The sequence below is a fragment of the Cynoglossus semilaevis genome, chromosome 15 (assembly GCF_000523025.1).
Source record: "Cynoglossus semilaevis isolate Cse_v1.0 chromosome 15, Cse_v1.0, whole genome shotgun sequence".
NCBI classification, from domain to species: domain Eukaryota; kingdom Metazoa; phylum Chordata; class Actinopteri; order Pleuronectiformes; family Cynoglossidae; genus Cynoglossus; species Cynoglossus semilaevis.
The window spans coordinates 11,156,586-11,170,247 of NC_024321.1; the positions used below are offsets into that span (position 1 = coordinate 11,156,586).

The following is a 13,662-nucleotide window of genomic DNA, read 5'->3' on the forward strand; positions in this document are numbered from 1 at the left end:
ATACATCAACCCCACTTCCTGGGGTTGGTGAAGGACACGTTGTACCAGCATGGATTACAACAAGTGTTTTTGTTTCCTCCTCTGAACAGGTGTCACACGTGTACACCTCACAGTACATCAGTGTGGGCAGGTCACAGCCCTGTGATGATGAAGGAAGAGGAACACGGGGAGGATTCCATTTTTTTTTCTTTTTGCCCTCATACAGCAGCAGCTGTGTCCCCGAGTCCTACGATGAAGACCGATGAGAGGGAATAGCTACGATCACTGGGGGCGGGAATTCATCTGCTACTGTAAGAGAGAGAGACGAAGAGCCTGTGTGTGTGTCTGTGTGTGTGTGTGTGTGTGTGTGTGTGTGCATGCTCTCCAGCTGGAGAGCGGCGATAGAGAGAGGAGAGAGCCAGGCTGTTTTCACAGGCCATTTCCCTCAGGCTTTTTTCTGTGTGCACAGCCGGAGCCTGCGGAGACGCTGTGTGAGGACACGGAGACAAGTCTTCACGAGGCTTAAAATACTTTAAGGTAATAAACGAGGCCCGTGTAATGGCTCTGCGCTGGTGGTAGGGGCCGTGGAGAGTCAGCAGTCGTCTGGTGTAGCCGGAGCTCATTGGTTTTAAATTACAAAAGCCATTTAAAACAATAAGCAGCTTTTCACCGGGAGCCGCGCGTTGGTTTAATGATCCTGGTTTAGGAGTTCAGAATACTGATGGTCCACACACACATATATATATGTGTATATACTGTATATATATATAAATATGTGTGTATATATATGTATATATGTGTGTATATATGTATATATACCTGTATATACATATATATGTGTATATGTGTGTATATATATATATCAGTTTTATATATATATATATATATAAATCAGTTTCACTGCACACCATAGACCATTGTTACTGGGTCGCGACCCTTAGGTGGGTCACAGGAGACTTTTTTTGGGGTCGTCTCGCATCGTGTTTCCCAGGAGTTTACGAATAATGTCTATTGACTGGGGTCTCCAGAAAAAAAGTTTGGGAAACACTGGTCTAGACCATATTAAGGGCATAAGCTCCTCCCCTTTTCTGAAAACTGACAAAAACAGCAACAACAGTCGGCAGAAATTGTTTTGTGTTAAAAGAAAATCTATTCACTCTGGTTCCTGACTGTTTGTTTTGGATTGACTGTTACAGTGAAAGGCCAGACAGGTGCTAGTAGACTCTAAATAAGTTTTTTTGTTTGTTTGTTTGTTTGTTTGGTTTTTTACACTCTGACTTCTTCCATTTCATGCGTATTTAAAATCAACCTAACAGACTGTGAACAGGAAGATCAACAGTTCACATCCCTGCACAGACAGATGGCCTGGTTGTTTATTTGTGCGTGTGAGAGTTTTTTTTTTAGTAGTTCTCCAGTTTCCTACTAAAGTCCAACGACCAACAGATTAGAGGACGATCTGTGTGGTGTCAATGTGAGGAGTTGCAGGTTGGACGCCTATACACCTGCCGCAGGAATCATGATGAGTGTAATTGTGGCCGGGCTGCCGGCAGCATGAGGCCTTGGCACGGACTCCCAGAGACCATCTGTGTTCATGTGAGGTTCTGATGATGTCACACCCACGCTCCCTGTCATGTTTAAAGAGTCAATTTAATGGCTGGCAAAGCCAAAGTATGATGTCATTCAGTAAAGGAGGGTTGGGGGGGCAGTGGTGGCTTAGTGGTTAAGGAAGCAGACTTGAACCCTCTCCTCATAAATCAATAGGGCAGTGACAGGTTGGTGTCGTCCTGGTCTAATTCTCCAGGCTGTTACGTAACAAATGGGTTGTTGAATGGGTTAATGCCCTTTTCAAACGCTCCCTCTAGTTTTTTTTTTAAAACTCGAGCGACGTTCCAGCGCCTGAGATCTGCCGACTTATCGATGTGAGTGAGAATTCTGCTCGGTGCAAACACCACACAGCTGCACACGAGTCTGTGGTTGGTTCCCCAGCCTCAAATCAAACTGAGTAACAACCAGAGTGAACGCTGCAAAAACACTTTGGCCTCCAGTTATTATGAGACGTACAAACCTGACACTTCTGCTGTGGGAGAAGAAAAGAAGAAGAGAGAAAAGATCAGGACGCAGCCTGAGTGTAAATACACTCGTACACATCGACTGTCTTTGTGTGTCCCCGTGTTTCTCGTCAGCAAACACATACATGCACGTGACGGTAATGAGTAGAGACGGTGCAGTACATGCACAGGAGATGAATCCCGTCTTATCGCTCTGTCCTCTAATATCACAGCTCACTCGTGCCAGCATGAGTGGGTTTGAATACTGTGTAGGATAAGCTGCCCTGACTGATTGGTGTGTGTGTGTTTGTGTTTGTGTTTGTGTGTGTGTGTGTGTGGGTAGAAGTGGGTGCTGGATCTTCAAAGAGTCATTGCTCAGTGATGAGGTAGGCACTGCATCAAATCCCTGTGACGGGGAATGAACCCCTGCTCCGTGCACTCTTTTGTTATGTAATCAGCTGTGTATTGGAGCTGTCGCAGTCACAACGCACGGTGCTGTAGATGCCTCTCTGCCCGTGAATCCTGCAGGCCTTCACTGTGTGACTCACTGACTGATCTATTGTCTGCTCCAAAGTGAAGTGGCAGCACTCGCTGACAGGACACATCCCTAACTGATGACTTTATTACCAAAAATAGAAGGGATGAAACCGACACCCGGCATCAAAGCAAAGGCTGTGAAATGTGTTGGACTTTACTCCATGTCAAGACATTTCCCAAATTTACATCCATCTATTCCCAGGATAAAACAGCCACCTACTGGGAATCTCCGGAAATTCCAAATAACGTGGGAGAATCCATTTTTTATTTAAATATTTTTTTAACTCAACCACAAACACTTTCCTACATTGATCAATAATAATAGTAACAAAAAAGTGACCAATGAGAACTCAGTCGGTGCCTTTGATCTCAGAGCTAACATGCTAACTTTTGCAGCGAACATGCTAAACGTGAAACGGTGCAAACTTTCAATTTCAATTGATATTAATAAAAAACTGGAATAATAAAAGCAGCAGACTAACATATAGCAAAAACACACACACACACACAAAGTTATGTTACCCAGTTATTTAACTTTTGTGTTAGCTGGAAATATTAGCTCCAAGAACTAGCTAACGCTAACAACAAAGCTATGTGTTTGGAAAATTTGTCATCTCTCTCCAAGAAATCGAACTAAGCTGTGAACTCCATAATTTTAATCAAAGACAATATGGAAATGACATTTTATATTTAAATATATAAATATAAATCCCTTTATTTTCCACAGAATGGCTCCGTCTTTTTCCCCCTGTTATTAGCTCATTCTAAACAGACTGAATGCCAGCTCTGACGTCTCTGACGTCTCTGTCGGACCAGATGTATTGACACGCCGCCGTAGTGTTGTTGTTGTATTTCACTGCAACAACATTTCTCAGCTGGAAGGCTGGCTGTAGCTGGAGGCTGAGTGGAAATGAACAGCTCAGACTCCGACTGGATGCAGGCTCACTTGACCGCGCTCTGACATTTACTTTCCTCGGCCTGTGTTTATTTACATCACATTGTTTTTAGCCCCAGGATGTGCAAATATCAGTCCAGGATGTGTGTTACATAAAAAAAAAAGAAATAATAATAATAATAATACACACAGAGTGTTGCGCAGACGCAGTTCTACTCTAGATGAGAAGGTATTACCATTACTGCATCTTACAGTATCCGTGGTATCATCCAGATGAGTAGTTGTGTAGTAGAGTTTCATCCTCCAGTCGACAGTGAGGTGAACTGCTGAGCCTGAAGCTGCGTCTTTTTTTAACTGCACTGATTCCTTTTTGCGCATGAACTTCAGCCAACTCAGTGTTGGAACATGGACGGCCCACGTGGTCCACATCACACATGCACCCCATATGAATATCTATATATATGAAAAAGAGTTTTAATTTGACATCTGATACTACATTTCACAGTTAATGGTATAGGTTTGACACTCATTCATTCATTTTCCTACCTGAACGTATCCATATTTCTATATGCATCTTATAATATATTTGTTCATTGTTTTTATTAAAATATTTGGTTTTTTGCATTTGGCTAAATACAAAATGTTTTGTAAACTTATTTTTGATTTGGCTAAATACAAAATGTTTTGTAAGCTTATTTTTGTTTCCTATGCTTTAAACCTATTGGTTCAAGTTAGCTTCATATAGAGTAGAGAAAGTAAATAAGAAAGTTTTTTTTTTTTTTTTTGCTAAATCTATGCTTTAAACCTATTGGCTCAAGTTAGCTTCATATAGAGTAAAGAAAGTAAATAAAAAAATAAAAAAATAAAATCATTGAATGCTGTAGTGCCTGGAGAAAACATACCTCCAAATAAATATAGTGGTTTATGTAAATCAAAAACATAATTAAAAAGAGAAATGCATATAAAGTTCCACAGTTAACGCCTGTATTTGAAATCTAATTTAATAACCCTGGCGTTTAGGGCAGAACATGCTGTACTTGTTTCACAGAACTGTTGTTCCTGCTCGTGTCACTTTTTTTTTTTTTTGACTGTAGTTGGAGAGACAAAAGGAAAGTGAAAATCTTGAGAGGCTCCTGCTGCTGCGAATCACAGTCCAGGGCTAATGGTGCGCTCTTTGATAGCTGCTAATCTGTGACTGTCCATTAAAGTAATTATTGGGTAATCAGGAAGGGGGACGCAGACCCCCCCACTCCCCCGGCCCTCAACCCTTGCCTCCATCTCCTTACACGTACAAGTCCTCGTGTGGATCTGTTGCTAGGAAACCCAACCGAGGCCTGCTGGAAGCTCTATCAAAAAACGTATCAGCCTTGAAAAGATTCCTTTCCTCAAAGCAGGTATCAGCGCCGTGAAGAACAGGAGGCTTTGTTGGCCGAGAGATGACAATGATGTCCATCTCTGATATGATTTTATGGGATAATATAAGAAATGTATTCATGGCCACCAGACTGGTTAAAGGAAGCAGGAGAAGTCAGAGGGGCTGCTATGAATAGGCTGTGACGCATGAGCTGCTCTCTGCTTTGTGTCGCACGGCGAATCTGTCCCAGTAATAATGAAGCAGTGAGGTGATAATTATGGAGAGGAGAGAGAGAGAGAGCGCAGGTTAATTGTCAGGAGATGATTCTCCTCCATCTTTTCCCGTGTCTACACTTCTCCGTCCCTTCACTTTCACTTTCACTTTCTCTTGGTCACGGCCGTAACGTGTCGCCGGCTCTCGCTCCCCTTTAACTCCACAGACGTTTTAATCCTGCTCCTAATCTGCTCTTTGTGTTGTAGCCCGGCTAATTATTCAACCTTTGCTTTCATAATTAACTCTTCCTCCAGGGAAAAGGTGGAGAAGGTGAAAGAAAGAGTCCTGAGGTTCAGGGTGAAGGCAGCAGGGGGCAGAACAAGAGGTGGGGGGGAGTCAGGGGGAGAGCAGGAGGTGAGAGAGTGTGAGGAAAGGAGGGAGGCTGGATTGACCTGATGTGATTCAAACTGAAATGTACTATACATATGTATATATTTATATATATTGATTTGTTTAAGAAGCTTCAGTGGACACATTTCACCACCTAAAGATAAAAAGATGATAAACACACACACACACACCCAGCCCTTTTATAGACTCTACTCTTCCTGAAGAGCGCCCTCTCTCTCTCCCTGGGTATAAAGTATTCTTCTTGATCATGTCTGTAGACCCACTACAAAATATTTCAAAGAAAAAAAAAAATCTGCCAGTTGTTCTTCTTTCTTGAAATGACTTTTTATTTTTGGGTGTTCTCAGCCTCCTGCACCGAGCTGTAAACAAACAGCAGGAGGCGTTTACTGCACGTTTGGTTCTCTCACAGGCTTCAGTAATCAGACCAAGACTGAGCAACTGAACATGGCATATAAAACATGGATTTATATACACACACACACATATATATATATATATATATACATATATATATATGTATGTATGTATATATATATGTATATATATATACATATATATACATATATATATACATACATACATATATATATATGTATATATATGTATATATATATATATATATATATATACATATATATACATATATATATACATACATACATATATATATATGTATATATATATACATATATATACATATATATATACATACATACATATATATATATGTATATATATGTATATATATATACATATATATATACATACATACATATATATATATGTATATATATATACATATATATATACATACATACATATATATATATGTATATATATGTATATATATATACATATATATGCACAAGCAGAAGGTACTACTCCTTTATTACATTTTATTGTTATCAGTTTGTGTAAGCGGTCCAAAACAGGAGTGAATACACTCAGACTCAGACTTGATGATAATCTCTTCAAAAGACAAAGGTCGTGCGTTTTTGTTCGACATATATTCAGGGGTTAAAGGTCACAGCTGTGAGGCAGGGAATCATCTTTCTAAGACACAGTCGCAGGTTAATTTTCTGCCTGTAATTGAACATGTCACGCACCTGCTGAGCACGGCGTGTGTGTGTGTGTGTGTGTGTGTGAACCGCTGTTATCTGACAGGACGCAGCTGTGCGGGCAGGTCGACGCACGTGTGTGTGCATTCCATATGTGCGTGCGTCTGTGTGGCGGCGTGTGTGCATCGATCAAGTCCTCCATGACTAATCCAGCAGTCACTCTCCTCCACCTGGTTCCTCCTTCATTATCACTACAGTCAGCTCAGCATCTCTCACGCCCGACGTCCAACTGGGAAACGATGTGTAAGCAAAAAAAAAAACAGGTTCCGACGTTCTTTCCTCACGTATATTTTTAATTTATTTTCTAACCTTTTGGTCAATTGAGTTCCAACACATGATAAAGAGACGTGACCTGATGAGGTTAGGAATTAAAATCAGACGCCTTAGAAAATAATAATAATTAGAACTTTTTGACTTAGTAAACATGTTTTTCACAACATAAAGAGCAAAAAATAACTTTTTTTTTTCAGCAGCCGAGCCTTGACATGCCTTCATTAACCTTCAGAAGATCTTTGTTTGTGTGCGTGTTTTGTTGTGGTATGTGGGAGTGCAGTCACTCTCTATTATTCTAACACACATCTTATACCCTAGGTGTGTGTGTGTGTGTGTGTGTTGTTTACATATGGCTAACGGGGAGATCGAGATGTCGAGATGGATTTGAGGTTCGCGTTAAAACAACAGCGGAGCCGAGGCAGAGATTTGGTTGGACTGAGAGGAAGCTCCCGTGTACAGTCAGCTAATATATTTTAAAATTTAAACTTTTAAAATATATAAAATAAGTTGAGAAATTTAAACTTTCTCAACTTGTTTTAAAATAATTCCAGTTTTTGTTTTACATTTTTATTACTGTTTAAATCGTCAATTTGACGTGTGTCACATTCTGTCTCTTCCTCTTCGACGGCTCTTCGTCTGTTTTGTCACGGTCGCTTTTTCAAACGCTTGTCTCGTCTCATTGGTTCTGCTGGGAAAGTGGGGGTGTCGTGTTACATGTGGTGAACAATAATAAACAGTGTGTGTTGATTAGACGGAGACAAACCGTCGTTCTTATCAGTGAATCTGCACTGACTCTCACTCACACGGAGGAGAACCTGATACGATCTGGATTAAAACCTGTCTCTGGTCCTTCGTTATCACCTGGTCCAGGGTGACGACTGAAATACATTTATTTTTTCATAGAACATTGACTTGGAGGCCAGGATCAGGTTTGTTGTCAAAAAGTCACAGGTTCGAATCCCAACTTTGCTGTTGTATTTTGGGGAAGAACCAAAAATGATTTTGCTGGGGACAAAGGACCAATAAAATGATGGATTTTTCAACTGATTCTGTTCCTTATCACAATATTGTTATTATGATTTAGTGGTTCTTTTTATTAGACTATTGCTGCCTCCGGACCTCCTCAGCCTTCACCCAGTCGTAGAGAATCACTTTCTGACAATCAGAGTTTGAATACGAAGTCAGAACAGAACAGAACAGAACTGAAGACCATGACCAATTTTAGAGACTTCTCCACAGAGACGTCAAGCCTGTCAGTATTGTTCCTTCGTATTCTACAGCACACTCTGAGCATTTATGACTTTTTCTAAGTGTCTTATTTCAGTTTTGTTTCTTTGTTGCCTTTGTTTTGATTTCCTTCTTTTCTGAATAGAAACTTCATATTGAAACTTACGAGAACGCAGTGATGTTGGTACAGAAGAGTTGAATGTCGTCTGTTCCAGACGGACAGGTACAGACAACATTCAACTCATAAAAAAAAAGATTTTCCCTGCATTGATGACTAAGGAGTCACTTTCTCTTCTTTCCAGTCACTTCTATCATGGACTCCCCCTGGAGGTCAGATCGATACTGTGCTGTGCGAGCCTATGATCGACATGTGTGAACTCTACTGAGATCACAGCCGGCCCTACTTTCTGGACAAACATCACATCAGTTCTCATTACACCTGAATATCCCAGCGTATCGATTTACAAAACCAAAACAAGAAGAATGCACCGTTCCAACCAGAGCAGGAAACCTGCTGACCGTGGTCAGAGTGAGAGAGGACTGGACTTCCTCACACCTGATAAAATCCACAGCCTGTAATCATCGCTACAGCAGACGCCACGGGCCGTCATTAAATCCCAGAGATCCCAGTTATCCACTCACACGCGGTGATGTCATCGCACCCGTAGGCAGACTCACTGTAGCATGATGTCATCCGCTCGATGCTAATCATACTCCACGCTTGTGTCTGGGAGACTTGAGTAGAATTAGAGACAACAGACGGTTATGATGATGTCATCCCTCTCAGTTGGCAGCTGTCCGACTGTGGCACGGCACATGTGACAGATGAAGTGATGAAGCTGACGGAGACCAAGTTAGAGCGGCTGGAGGAAGGAAGTGAATTTAAACTGAGACTTATCACAGTGGTGGTCCTGTGGCGCCCTGGGTTTGAGTGCTGCCCTCGTCCCAGTCCCTGTTCTTTACTTTTCTCATTAAAATAAAATCTGACAATGTTCTCCGATACCAACAGAAAAAGTCTAAAAGATGTTTTGTTTTAAAAACTTAATGATCCATCAATATTGGCGCGGTAACTGGTAATAACAGCTGATAACGACCGATTGGTCCGTGGTACAAAAAGGTTAGGGACCGCTGCTTTAGCATGTTCATCATCTATAATTAAAAAAGGTTAGGGACCGCTGCTTTAGCAGTGGAGTAAAATGAACAGTAAAACAGTGGAAATTTCACTGTATGAATGGATGTGTCCACCTTTATATTTTAATCCAACTGTTTGAACGACAACTGACTGAGAACCTCTGGATCTTTGGTAACAGACTGTACTGTACTGTGAGCTGAAGCTTCCTCTGCTGCGGAGCAGACGACTCCTCTGACTCTGAACAACAGACAGGTCCAAACACGCTCTGCTTTTACAGCTAACGCTGCAGTCAGAGACGTCTGCGTGACTTCGCCCTTTGGACCGACTTCAAATCTCCGCCGTAGTCTGAAACGACACAAAGAAAGATGTCGTGTTCGCCGTTAGTCAGTGGCACTGCTGTTTGTCACACTGGTGGGACTGACTCTCACTCAGCCCTGCTCACACCAGTCTGAGGTGACAGAGATGGAGATGGAGTGTTTCCACAGAAGAAACCCATCTGTCACCCTGGCAACGGGAATTGTGGGATGAGTATAAGCCAGCGCGGACGGACGTAAAAAGGGGACACGTCAATCACACTGCCGCCTGTAGCCACAGGTGGTGACAGAACGCAGGGTCGATAGGAATGAAAGGGCGGAGAGGATGGAGGTGAGGGAGGCTAAAGGTCAGAGTGTTTATGTCGCAGCAGGAAGAATCTGTGTTATTGTAATGGTCTGAAACATGGGAATACAGTGGACTGCAGTTATTCCATTTGTTCTGTTCTACGGGTAACATGTTTTATTTCTCAAATCAATATTTTAGGAAACACAAAAGTTGACAAAAAAACCCAACGTATCAAATGATCTACCAAAAAAATTCCCTTAAACAAAAATAACTGGTTTTTATAAACATCTCTGTTCCAAGAAATTGGGAATTTTCAGGGTTTTTTTCTCAAGACATCAGTATATATATTTTTTTATAACTCAGCTTTAGGTTATGTTTATCAGATCTGAAGAGGTTTGTGAGTTTGAAAAGAGAAATGATTGAAGAAAGATCTGGGTTTTTATCTGGGGATCAAAGTTTTAAACCCTCTCCGTCTGTCAGGAACTGAAGTGAGAAATCCAAAAAAAAAAAAGAAGAAAAACATCCAATAAAAGTAATAAACCACCAGTGACTTGGCAAAGTTTGGAACACACTTTTCCAAGTCCCTTTTTTAAAAGAAGAAAACCCAGAGTGGAGACTGAAGCTGTAGTGTTTCCAGTGTTTCTCTCTGTTGTTCATGGATTTCTCCCATTTATACTAAACCACAGACAACAAATGAAATGAAATGTTAAAGAAAAAGATCTGTGACTGCGGTGTCTGTCTCGGAGCATACTTTTCATTTGTGTGATGTCGTTGGTGTGTGGCCAAGTGCACATAATGCTAACGACATCCTGTTAGCCTCGGCCATACATACCAAGCCCAGCTACTGACATAGAATCTGAACATTTTGTAGAAATTACTGCTGCACAGTGACACGTGGAGTCTGCGTCAGCCTTGGGAAACACTTGACGTCGGGACAAAAGCCGTCAACATGAATTCCTGTAGCTTCACACTGACCTTGTGAGAACCAATCATTCCATATCTTTATCCTCCAGCTGTATTTTTGAAAGATACGACGTGTCAGGTCGTGGCTGAATGTTTGAAAATGACATGTTTATAATGCGTACACCAAAGAATCTAAAACGACCTGTAAAGCTCTTTGTCTTTTTTCTGACAAAGTTTCCCATGAATATCTCAGTCCTGTCTCTTTAATGGTCCAATTAAATGCATTCTTAATTAATTAATACAAAGTTCAAAAACCGTTTTAAAGTCTGTTTTGATAAAGATAACAATATATTTCTTCTCCAAGCTCTTATCGAAACATATTCCGCCTCTGAAACACACACAGCCGTCGACCTTGGCACTACCCTGAAGGTGTTTCCCAGAATTAGATTAAACTGCCCTAGAAAAGAGCCAAAAATGCCCTCAAATATATTTCACCACAGCAAAAAATGTCCCCCTTAAAATAATAAATCAACGTGAAAAGTGGTTCTGGCCGTGCTGCTCATCTCTACTGTTTCTGTTTAAATGAGAATTAGGCGTTAGATTGTACTGTTATTAATTGTTTTTATTGCTGCCACTGAAGTGGACAGCAGTTCCTGTTGCTGCTGGTATTACCATGTGTTCACACTGATCTAATTACCAGGCGACAGTGATGCCAGTGATTACACATAGCATTTAACTGAGTCCAGGATGCGTGTCTCCTGTCGGCACATCATCAGATCAGATAAGGATTTTTGCAGAAACACACACACACACACACACACACAATAGAGAGGTGTCTGGAGGTAGGACAAGTGAACGCAACACATTTGGAAAAGAGTGTGACTTTACAGATACCGTATGTGCGTCGGCCTTTGTGTGTGGTGACCATGTGGTAGGATGGCCTTGATTGACAGCTGACACAAATGAATGTTTAAAACGCCTTTGTTTTATTTCTCATGGTCTGGATCCTGAAAAGTGAATGAGGAGAAGGACACACACACAGTGGATGTGACTGACAGCTGATGATGATCATCATCAGCGTACATGGGTAGGTTCCTATAGACAATAATGGATGTGACTGACAGCTGATGATGATCCCATTGAATCATCATCAGCGTATATGGGTAGGTTCCTATAGACAATAACACTTTTGACTGGTGTTCCTATATATATATACACATACATATACAGTATATACACATATATTTATATGTATGTATATACAGTATATCTGTGTATATATGTATATATATACATGCATATATTTGTGTATGCATATCATTATATATTATGATTTATATACATGTGTGGGTATACCTGTGTATGTATATATTTTTACATATATGTATATGTATGTACATATGTACTGTATATGTACTGTATATATACTGTAGCTGTAGCTATAGAGCTGGTTCCAGTTGTCTTTGTGTCTTTGCAGTGGGTCAGAGGATGACAGCTAAAAAAAGAAGTTGTTTTTCTGTCTACAACCTAAAACACACTTGAAAAGACACCAAGTGTGTCAGAAGCTAAAATCACATGTGGTCCTGTAAGGTTTTTTTGTTTGTTTTTTTTAACTCTGCAGATCCCACCACCACAAGGGAGAGTCAGAGCGACATAGGGTCCATCGGAGGAGCTCTGTCCTGAGCAGGAGGAAACGAAGGTTGAAACTCCACTCAGTCCTAGAGTAAACACGACGATGACATCACCGGTTAGGTCTTCTTCTTCTTTGACAGAATAGCAGCGACAGCGCCGTGTGGGAGGGTATGTATGTGATGAGACGCTTGTCACCACAGTTTCCTGGGGGTTGTTGATAGCAGGTGGCAGTTTGCACAGGTGAAGGAAGACAGCACAAGATATAACAGCTCTACATAGAGAACCTGTGAAACCCACACACTGCTGAGGATGTCACACTGAATCACCGAGACTTCTACCAACAGATCAGTTAAAATAAAAGAAAAAAGAAAAATGGTAACATCTCTTACAGGCCTCACAGCAAGAAGGTCAGTGATTCATGTTCAAGCTTATAATGATGTAGAACTTAAAGGTTCTCTCAGTGTTAGCAGAGGTTTTTTTTTGTGACTGTTGCAGACTTTAAATAAACACTGGCGTAAATGTAAGTGTGAATTGTTGTTTGACCCTGTGCTGTAAATGACTGATTACATGTCATTTGTCTTCTTTGCTTTTCCATCCACGTCACCTTGGACTGGCCTCAGCTCTTCTCCACCTCGGGCCACTGACAACCTTGAACAATGGGAGGAAGAAGAAAAAACTAAAAATACTGCTTTGTGCTAAAAAAAAAAAAAGGTAGGTAAACTGTTGTTTTTGTCAATGTTTGACATTATTTCTCTAAATCTCAAGGTTGAACGTCTCCCTTTAGATATTTGTTTATTAGAACAAATGTTTGGTCTTACTGTAATAGGTTTTGTTTTAGTTTCATTGGCGCAGCCTCGAGCCTTGAGATGCTGTGGATATGACCAGTAAATACTAACAAGTATTTATAATATACATGACCCACCTAGGGCGCCCACTGCAGGTCAGGCTGTTCTCATCCTTGTTGTGACTCTGCAGGTCCTTGTTATTGTGTCTGCCACACTCTTGACCGCTCTCCAGATTGGCCTGCTGTGGAGGGGACACAGTCCTCCCACTCCCCTCTTCAACCTTCCTACAGAGCGTTCTTTTTTTTCTCATCATTCTCCGTCTTCTCTTAAGGCAGGCAGCATACAGACTGAGCTTTTCATCCGAGGAGCCAGAGAGTCGCCCCCCAAACACAGGAGCGCTGATTGGCCAGGGCGGTAGATTGGACGGGTGTCTGGCACTGACGGCCCGTTTGGCCCGTTTGTGCGGCTCACCGTGCTCCAAACACTGGCACGCTCAAAAAGGTCTCGCAACTCCCATGCAAAGTTTCCAGGAGTTTGGCCTGTAAAGACGGTGAG

At 41.3% G+C, this 13,662-nt stretch overlaps 1 long non-coding RNA gene across 1 annotated transcript in view; it reads left to right on the plus strand.

The window, feature by feature from the left end:
- LOC103391023 (uncharacterized) overlaps positions 1 to 9,069 on the plus strand; it is a 16,284-nt gene extending 7,215 nt beyond the window's left edge. Inside the window, exon 2 of the long non-coding RNA XR_003052089.1 lies at positions 8,358 to 9,069. This is a non-coding gene — a long non-coding RNA (uncharacterized LOC103391023). The remainder of the gene's footprint in view (positions 1 to 8,357) is intronic.
- The last annotated feature ends 4,593 nt before the right edge of the window (positions 9,070 to 13,662 follow it).